General features: G+C 39.6%; 1 pseudogene; it reads right to left on the reverse strand.

Annotated features, from left to right (window-relative positions):
- Window positions 1-5,823: 5,823 nt before the first annotated feature.
- On the reverse strand, window positions 5,824-6,521 carry LOC116093102 (annotated as a pseudogene).
- Between the last annotated feature and the right edge of the window lie 3,353 nt (window positions 6,522-9,874).

A 9,874-nucleotide genomic window follows, 5' to 3' on the forward strand; every position in this document is an offset into this window, starting at 1 on the left:
ACCTGCCTCTGCCTCCCAAGTGCTGGGATTAAAGGCATGCATCACCACTGCCTGGCTAATACTGAGTTTCTTAAACAATCACACATCAATGCTGCTGTTCAGGACCCCCATTTCCTATGCAGACCCCTGAAAAGTATCTCCTTTAACATGGCTAGTGGCCAAAAGCAATCTGACTGATTATATTATGGATGTTACACATGATGGTAGTAGCTATGTTCTACTGATATCTAGATTATTTATTTGTGAGATACTGGAATTGGTAAGAAACATTTGACTAATAGCATAAATGACACTCTGCTAATGAAAAGGCTGAAACCTTGCCTCTGTGGGTGTCAACAGTGACAAAAGGCTTTAGGTTTCTTCCTTCCTTCTTTCTTCCCTTCCTTCCTTCTTCCCTCCCTCCCTCCCTCCCTTCCTTCCTTCTTTCCTTCCTTCCTTTGTTCTTCCTTCCTTCTTTCTCTTTCTCTTTCTCCCTCTCACTGTCCCCCCTTTTTCCTTCTTAAATCATATAGCTTTTTGGTTTACATCTCTGTGAATTTACCTACGAAAATGTCTGTGTAGTACATGGATACAGTGCCTGCAGAGACTGGAAAAGGACATAAGGTTCCCTGGGGATGGGTTTACCTCCAGTTGTGAGACATCATGTTGCTAGGAAAAGAACCCAAGTCTTCTAGAAGAGCATGCAATGCTCTTAGCTGATGAGTCATTTCTCTACCTTCCTGTGTTGTTTCTTTGTTCCAGCTTCCCAGAAGACTACCCGGAATGTGAAGCTTTCCAATGCCTTCTCTTCTCCCCACCCTATTTTGCACTTGCTTTTAATTCTCCGCAAAATGAAAAATGTCTTATAGAATTTGAAAATTGAGTGTGAAAAGAAAACCCCTGGGAATTGATTTTCTAATTCAAGTTAATGGAGTATCTTTTGTAGATACATAGTGGCAACGAATCAGGCAAGCCCTCTCAGGTGCTTCTGATGCCATTCTTAGGCCGTTGCCTCATTAAGATTTGCTGTCTTTTACTAAAGAACTGGTTTGTTTGTTTGTTCATTTGTTTGTAGGGAGAAGTTCTGTGTAGGATCATGTAGCTCAGGCTGGTCATGAACTCACTTTCTACTCCAGAACCTCCTGCCTCTGCTTCTCAAATGTTGGCATTAAAGGTACATGCCAGTCTCTTTCCTTCCCATTTCCTGCCTGTCTACCTAGCTAGCTATTGTGTCTTTCTATGTAGCCCAAACTAATGTTAAAGTTACAGTTTTTCTCTACCTAACACAAAAGTTCTGGGATCATAAGGATGCAAATATCTGACTATATCTTTCTCACAAAGAGTGTGATGGCTATTTTTGGTGTCAACTTGACTACATATGGAATTAACTAAAATCCAAGTGACTGGGTATACCCATGTGGGAATTTGCTTAACTAAATCATTTGAAGTAAGAAGAACTGCCTCTTTTATGGAACTTTTGAGGTGGGAAGATCCACCTTTAATCCATCTACATCTTCTGCAGGTGGCTTATATAAAGGGCATGGAAGAAAGAAGCTTTTGTTCTTTGCCTGCTTGCCATCACTATCACTGGCCAATCTGTTCCTTCACTGTAACATTAGAGCCTACTTCTTCAGGATTCAGCATATACTGAAGACTCACAGAGATATCCAGTCTCATGGATTGTCCAACTACTGGATTCTTGGACTTCACTGGTAGACAGCCATTTTTTTGGACTAGTAGGACCACAGCTTATAAGCCACTCTAGTAAATCTGCCTTCTTTTTCTCCTTAAAAAAGTACAACAGTTTGAGAACATCAGAGTTCCAGTGAAACAAGAATCACAGTTGAGAAAGGTCAAATAGTCAGTGCAAGAGTATAGAAGAAACCCGTTCAAAGAGAAATCTTGAAGGTGCTGCAGCCTTAGACCCAAATGGAGAATCTCTTTCAAAGTACTGAGTTTTCAAGTCACTCTGAGGATGATCACATAAGGGTTAGATGACTTCTTGGTTAAAATGGTATCTTGGGCTTGAAGGTGAAAGAGATGTGATTTTTTTCAAATAATGTTTTTCAAATCTTATTATGATTGAATTATATCTGAATGATAATAATAGCTTATGACCAATCAAGACATTTGGGAAATGAAATGTAGATATCTTACTTACTTGTGCTTTTAAAAATTTCTTCTGCCATTGGACAGTTGGATTATTTTAATGTCATTTGGATCTCTTTTGAAGGAAGAATATGTATTTCAGCTGTATAGACTGCAGTGAAATGACATTGCATGAACCAAGACAACATCCTTTAAGATCAGTTAGTGGCCACAGTGAGAGCAGTGGTCTACCCTGACAATGTAGGACTCCTCTAAGGGGTAACCTGTGCTCGGCAGCTCCCTTTTGAGTTGGCTGAGATTCTATCATCTTAGCAGCCCATGCTATGTATTTCTGTGCTCCAGGTCTCCGGAAATAATAGCAGGGATTGACAAGTAGGATAGCACAAAATTAAAAAACTTCTGCAAAGCAAAAAAATAATAATCATCAGAGTGAAGAGTTAGCCTACGGAATGGGAAAAATACTTCCCAGCTGTATAGATGACAGGGAATTAATACATTGAAGTTATAAATCACTGTAAAATTAAATACCAAACTCTCAGATCACTCAATCAATAAATAAGGAAATGAATTAAAAATCAGTTCTCAAGAGAAGCAAGACAAATATCCAATAAATATATTTTAAAATGTTCACTCTCCTTAACCATCACAAACTTTCAAATTAAAGCTTCATAGAGATTCCATGTTCATCAGTTAGAATGGCTATCACCAAGAAAACAAATGGCAAAAAGTGTTGAAGAGGCTGCAGGGAGAGAGGGACTTTATAGATTGCTGACATAAATGTAAATGGCTGCACCTACTGTGGTAGAGAGTGTAGAAGTTTCTCAGAAGGCCCAAAATAGTGCTACTATTATGACCCAGAAAAGGTATTCTTGTGTATATTCCTTAAGACTACATACATATCTACACATCTATGTTTATTGCTATTCTATTCACAGTAGTCAGTATGGAATAAGCTTAGATGTCCATCAACAGATGAATGGATAAACATTGGTGCACCCCCCCAAGTAGATTTTTTTACTCAGGAATAAATAAGAATGTAATTCTGTTTTTTGGAGGCTAAGGAAAATAAGCCAGATTCAGAAGAGCAAACATCTCACATTTTCTCTTACACAGAAAACAACAGGAAAACAAACATAAGAGATGAGAATACAGAGGGGTCTATTTGAGGAAGAGGAGATTAAATAAGGGAAGGAGGAATGAGAAGGGGGAAAAGAGAAAGGTAGCTGTCACATATTTTCTCAAATGTGAGTAATCTAGAACATATACATGACTTTGGGTTTCCAAAGTAAAAGAGAAAAGGAGATGTCGGTGCAAATGAGCAGCTCCCTCTTCATTCCATCGCTCTTAAGCTCCTTTTCCTCTCTGAGGAGCATAGCAATGAAGTGGGATGGAGAGATCATCTCCTCCATTGTCATTGATGTTGTAGCGTGACCTGAGGTTAAAGCTGAAAAAAATGCTTCAAAAATATTTTTAGTGTTGCAAACAACTCTAGTCCTGCAACAAATAGAGTCCAGGCTAATAGTAACTCCCATAATATAGTGCAATAAAGCAGTAACACACTAAAGTGCAAGAGGCTTCAGACACCCAGAGGAATGAATGGACAATTTCAATTTAGAGGAAATAGTTACATATCAGAAAACTGAATTAGACAGAACACATCTCTCATTGGTGTTTTACTATTTTCACATCTAGCATAGGTTTTTTTTGGCACTTTGTAGGTACTCATTTTTTTCTACCATTATGCCATTTTTATTGATGTAAAGATGTCTCCTGTGACATTAAGCTAACAAACCTAGTTGTTGGCTATTTTTATTAGATATTTTCTTTATTTAAATTTCAAATGATATCTCCTTTCCCAGTTTACCTCTGGAAAAAAACAAAACAAAACAAAACCTTGTTCATACCCCCTCCCCCTGCTCACCCAGCCACCCTTTCCTGCTTCCTGGCCCTGCCATTCCACTACACTGGGGCATAGAACCTTCACAGGACCAAGGTCCTCTCCTCCCATTCATGACCAACTAGGCCATCCTCTGTTATACATATGCAGCTGGAGCCATGAGTTCCCCCCATGTGTACTCTTTGGTTGGTGGTTTAGTCTCTGGGAGCTCTGAGGGTACTAGTTAGTTCATATTATTGTTCATCCTAAGGGGCTGCAAACCCTTCAGCTCCTTGGGTCCTTTCTTTAACTCCTTCATTGGGGACCCTGTACTCAGTCCAATGGATGGCTGTGAGTCTCTACTTCTGTATTAGTCAGGCACTGTCAGAGCCTCTCAGGAGACAGCTATATCAGGCTCCTGTCAGCCAGTACTTGCTGGTATCCACAATAGTGTCTGCATTTAGTGATTGAATATGGGAAGGATTCCCAGGTGGAGCAGTCTCTGGATTGTCCTTCCTTTAGTCTCTGCTCCTACTTGTTTTTGTTTGTTTGTTTTTCTGAGTTTTATTCCTTTAGAGAGCACTAAGGATTAGCTGAGGGATCTCCTAGGCTTGCTTCTCTTTTCTTTCAGGGACTGCAAGGCTATTACTAACACTTTGCTATCTAAGGTCAATTTCATCAATCCTTGATCTCCTTCCACCTTGCCTGATCTAAGTTTGTGGCTTTAGATATTTAAGTATTCAGGTAATCAGTAAATGAGAGACAACATAATTTAATGGATGATTTAATACTCAAGATGTATAGATTCTAGTTGCATTCTAGCCCAAGTGTGGTTTCTACCCAGGCCCTTTTGGGAAAGCATCATAGATTAATACTACTGAGGCCCAGTACAGTTTCCCAGGTGAGCCAGGAGGCATTTTCAATAGCTTGTTGGGAAACTTGTTTGAAGTGAGAAGAAACTCATCTTAGGCATGCATGCATCAGTGATTCAGAAAATAAGGTTTTTTTTTTGTGTGTGTGTGTGTGTGTATGTGTGTGTGTGGAGGGGGGCCAGTTTTTCAGGTATAGGATTTTATCATCACATTCTGGTAGTAGTCATAGCCTTCATGAAACTAGAGAGAAAAAAAGTCTTAAGTGACATAAAAGGGGAGTAATAGATAGAACCCATTACTTTGTATTGTACCTTTAAAAATGCACCCCAAATCTAATTATTTGTGGATAAATAAACAAGCATATCAATATCATTTCTAAAGAGTTTATCATAACCTAAAATATACTTTTGGTAATAATTTGTTTCCAATAAAAAAGGCTTATCTATTTTTATAAAGTTAAATAATGGGAAATGTGATATTAACACAGTGTAATACAGAGCAGGCTTCTATGAACAGATTTTCTCTTAGCAATATGAGATGAATCCATCAAAGAGATATTAATGAAAACGTTCTTGTATGCAATAAGATCACTTAATTTTGAGCTTTTTTTTACACGACTCACAGGTATTTGCTGCTAGTGTTTTAAATCAATCTTTATTTAAAGGCCTCCAATAGTTACAAAGTCATTAATGATATTATTTCAAGAGAGTCATAAAAGTCAAAGTGTCAGGATTCATATTTCAGTTGCTATTAGATAGCACATGTTTTGAAGACAGGAAGAAGGAATTGGCAGGAAGTCTTGAAAAGCTGAGAGACTTTATTCCCCAATGACTTCATATGTGCTTCAAATGATAGGCAGCCTAAGAAGACTTCTGAGAACCTAAAGCATCATACCTCATACAAGTCATGGGATGACTTCATTTTTTCCTCACACATTTTAAAACAAAACCATAAAAAGTATGTATCTTTCTGGAGCTTCTTTTTTTCTTTTTTTTTTTTTTTTGACTGTCCTAAATTGTTTATTGGATATGAATTTTACAAATATCGTGTGTATTAGCGGTAACGGTGGAGCTGGAGAGTATGGCACCTTCTCCAGGCTGCACGGCGAGAACCACCAATAGTGTGGTGGAACTTGTGGTCCTTCCCAAGGCCACGGCTCTTTAGGCCAGCAGATGTCAGCCCACACATCTCTCTGTGCTTGTGGACTGGTTTGGTGATCCACTGGGTGTCAGGATTTCTTCTGATAACTTTATGGAATGGATCAATGAGGATAACCTCAAAAAATTTATATGTGGAATCTTCACCAACCCAGTAGAAATTCAGGACTCTCAAAGCCCCGCAATGGCGCCCAGCTCTCTCCTCAGCAACAGACTGAAGACTTCGGGCAAATTTCAGCTGGTTAACACCATGGTGGACAGGCTTTCCGTAAGTTGAACCTTTAGGAACCGGGCGTTTGCGACCACCACAGCGGACATGAATCCTATAAATGACATAGCCTTGCTTAGCCTTGTACCCCAGTCTATCAGGCCGGGTGGGGCGTGGAGCCCTGTGCAGTACAGAGAGCTGGCGGTATTGCCAGCAGCGGACCCTCAGAAGAAAGCGCATCACGTCGGACTGCTTCTTCCTCCATAGCTCCTGGATGTATTTGTATGCACCCATCTTGGCTCACCTGATGGCTGCCGCCAGAGGAAAGGAAGGCTGGAGCTTCTTTCTATTAACATGCCTCTACCAAGACAGGACTACCGAGGTACTCTTGCCACATGTTATTAGGACATATTTTGTCTCAGAGTACCCTCAGGTGGGTCCTTAAAGTTGACAGGGCAGAGATGACCATCCTGATTTTTCACATGACATAACTCAGACTTGAAAAGGCTGAGACTTGCATAAAACAAAAGAGTCATTGGTGGAAGTTGAACTTAACAGTAGCTCATTTTGGTCCCTTGTTTTGTTTTGTTTTGAGCGGGATCCTGACTTACAGCCCAAGCTGGCTTTGAACTTGAGTGTATGTGTAAGTACACGTGTGCTTAAAAATAAACTCAACCTCCGTATCTTTCTCTTACTAAGTACTTAGGTGCTTCTTCCTTCAACTTTAAGTGAAAATCTAAATTGGACATTTTTCTCCAGCTTCTTGTTTCATGTACCTAGACTTTGGGCCAGCCAGAGTTATAAAAACTCTGGAAGAAGCCAGAGTGATAAGGGGCATTTGCTCTGAAGATATTTTGTAACTGATGCAATAAAAAGGACTCATAGCAAGACCCATGGAGTACAAGAATTTAGTGGCTGCAGTTGATGTCCACAAAAGGGTGGGTCTTAGCCTGCCTCTTAGGCTATTAGGAAGCCAATTCCTTTGCATATATCTGTACTTGGAGACAAGAGTTAATCATTTCAGGCTCATTGGGGCTGTTTGTTGAGCAATCCATTAAACAGCTGGAAGGGTAATCCAATTTAGTGGGCATGACGATGCAGTACAGTTTTTTGAGTCATTTGCATTGTGCACTCAACTGGTTCACTGAAGGGTTGGTCAGACACAAAATTCTTGAATGCAGAGGACAGATTTGGTGCTGTGTAACCTTTGGATGTGGGCATGAGGAAGAGCAACTGACCACAGACAGGAGGGCAGTGGATTCTAATTTAAACCCCAAAAGATTTTCTTGACCTTAGGGCTGCTGACTTTGGCAAAGACTGAGTCCATGAGGGAAGGAAGAGGCATACACCAAGCCTGAGTAGTGCTCATAGACAGTGAACCCCTCTGATCTATAGAAGAGATTCTTATGTTGGAAATGGGGGCAGGACTGTGTTTCCTTTTCATAATCTGAACTCCACTAAGCCTTGGTACCTTCTCTCTTGTAAAAGCTTCCCAAAAAAGCTCCTCATGAAGGCTTAAGAACAGGTTCCACAAATGGCAAATGTATTCTGCATAAATACAAGTGTCTTCTTGAGAGGTATCATCATTCCCTACACAAAGGATCAAAACAAAGTATGAGGAATGCCATGAGAGGAATGTGCAAAGTCCTGGGAAAATAAGCAAGGGAGCCTGATACGTAGGAGAGGACTTGGGAGGCATAAAGGAGATGGGGTTTGATGTGAAGGGATGAGAGAAACTTTGGTAAATTAGGGAATAAAGAAGATTACTAGAAAACAGGAAACAGGCATAGTAATGTTGAATAGGAGCCAGACTACTTAGATTTGACTCTCAGCAGGAGCACCTATTTATGACTTTTATTGTTTTTTTGTTTTGTTTTGTTTTTTGCCTCTCTGTGCCTCAGTGTTTAGTCTTTAAAATCCTGATGATAATACTACCTCCCTTATAAGACTGCTTACAATGACCTAGTACGTCAGTACAGACTAAGTGCCTAGAAGGTTGCTTGAGCCTCAGGAAACACTCTTTACTGCCTGCCATGCATCTCAACCTCAAAACTCGCTGATGTTTTAGCTCTTATCACACACTGAGTACCCTGTTTTTAATTACTCATAGCTTAATGAGGCAGACAATAAAAATGGGAACTGTTTTTCTCCTAATCAGAGCACTGGAAGAACATAAGTCATTACCACTTACAGATACGATAACCAATAAAAGCTTATTTGTGTTATCTGTGTTTGGAATTTTAAACATATCCATTCATGAAAATGTTACATTTGATTATAGATAGGCCACTCAACCAAAACTGGGTTCTACTTACTTTTTCCATCATCTTTTTTTCACAACACACACACACACACACACACACACACACACACACACACACAAAACATGTTTGACTGAAGAATGGAGTTTGTGGTTCATATACAAAGAGCTCTGCTAGAACAAGAACCATGACCTACTTTGCTCCTATTAAACTTGCAGCAGGCCTAGCATTTCTGGCTAAGTACAATTGATGCCAAGCACTAAGCCCTGGACCTCTAAGGTATTGCTCTCACCAACTCCCCTCCTTATTCAATGTGCTCAAAAAAGACACTCTTCTCTCAGAGGTGATGAAAAGTTTGAAATGGCCAAGAAAGGTTCTGTTGAAATTAATTTGCCCTAACAAAGGTGCTGAAATTAAAAGCTAGCCTGTAAGGTTTCTGATTTCAAAATAAACAAGTTTCTGGTTATTGTCATATATCAACACCATGTCATAGAGAAAGGGAGAAAGATCGCTCTGCAAATGCTAACACAGCCAGCCAGCAAGCTCCCTCTCAGCTAAACTTACAAACTCTCAAGAGAACACATTTGAATCAATCACGGAACAATTGATCAGTGGTGACTAAGTGTGGCTCCATATTGATTTGTCTTGCCCAGCAACAGAGCTACTTGTCTGCAAGAATGAGAAATAAATCCGGCAGCCACTCTGTTCTGCAGGATGTAAGTGCAGCCCCGCAGAGGGGCTCCTTTGGCTTTCTTAACCTCTGCATTGTACTACTTTTTCTTTTGGAGAAGAGATTTTTGTTCTTTGGATAGGGATGGGATGCTGCTCACTGAATAGTCGATGTGTTTCCATATTTAGCTGGTATTCTTTAAAACAGAAACTTATATTGGCTTTTAAAATGCAGAAAATTGATGAAGGCAAATGAATCCTCAGATCCATTAGGCAAGATCATTCTTTGTTTGATAAGAGAGAGATTCTCTGAATCATATAGAGTAATACTGGAGAAAGCCAACAAGACTGTTTTAATCAACAGATGGATTTTGTTATGCTTTTATTAGCATATATTAATTATATACAATAATGGGTTCCATTATGCCATTTTCCATATATATATATATATATATATATATATATGTATATGATGCATTTGATCATGAGGACCCCTATTACTCTCTCCTGTTGATCCTTCTACTCTTTCTGACTAGTCATCCTAAAAGGATTTGAATCAAATGCTTAAAGTCTGAATCAGCCTTTCTTTAGGAGGTCACTGGCAGAAATAAATATTGAAACATATACTGTGTCTTGGTAATGATGGCAATAGTGTTCTTAGCGTGTCTACTGTGGAGGCCATGGTGGAAAAGATCAGAGGAAATGTCAGCTTTGTGTGATTTTCCTCTGCTCAAGCATTTAAT

Source organism: Mastomys coucha, chromosome X, assembly GCF_008632895.1.
Source record: "Mastomys coucha isolate ucsf_1 chromosome X, UCSF_Mcou_1, whole genome shotgun sequence".
NCBI classification, from domain to species: Eukaryota; Metazoa; Chordata; class Mammalia; order Rodentia; family Muridae; genus Mastomys; species Mastomys coucha.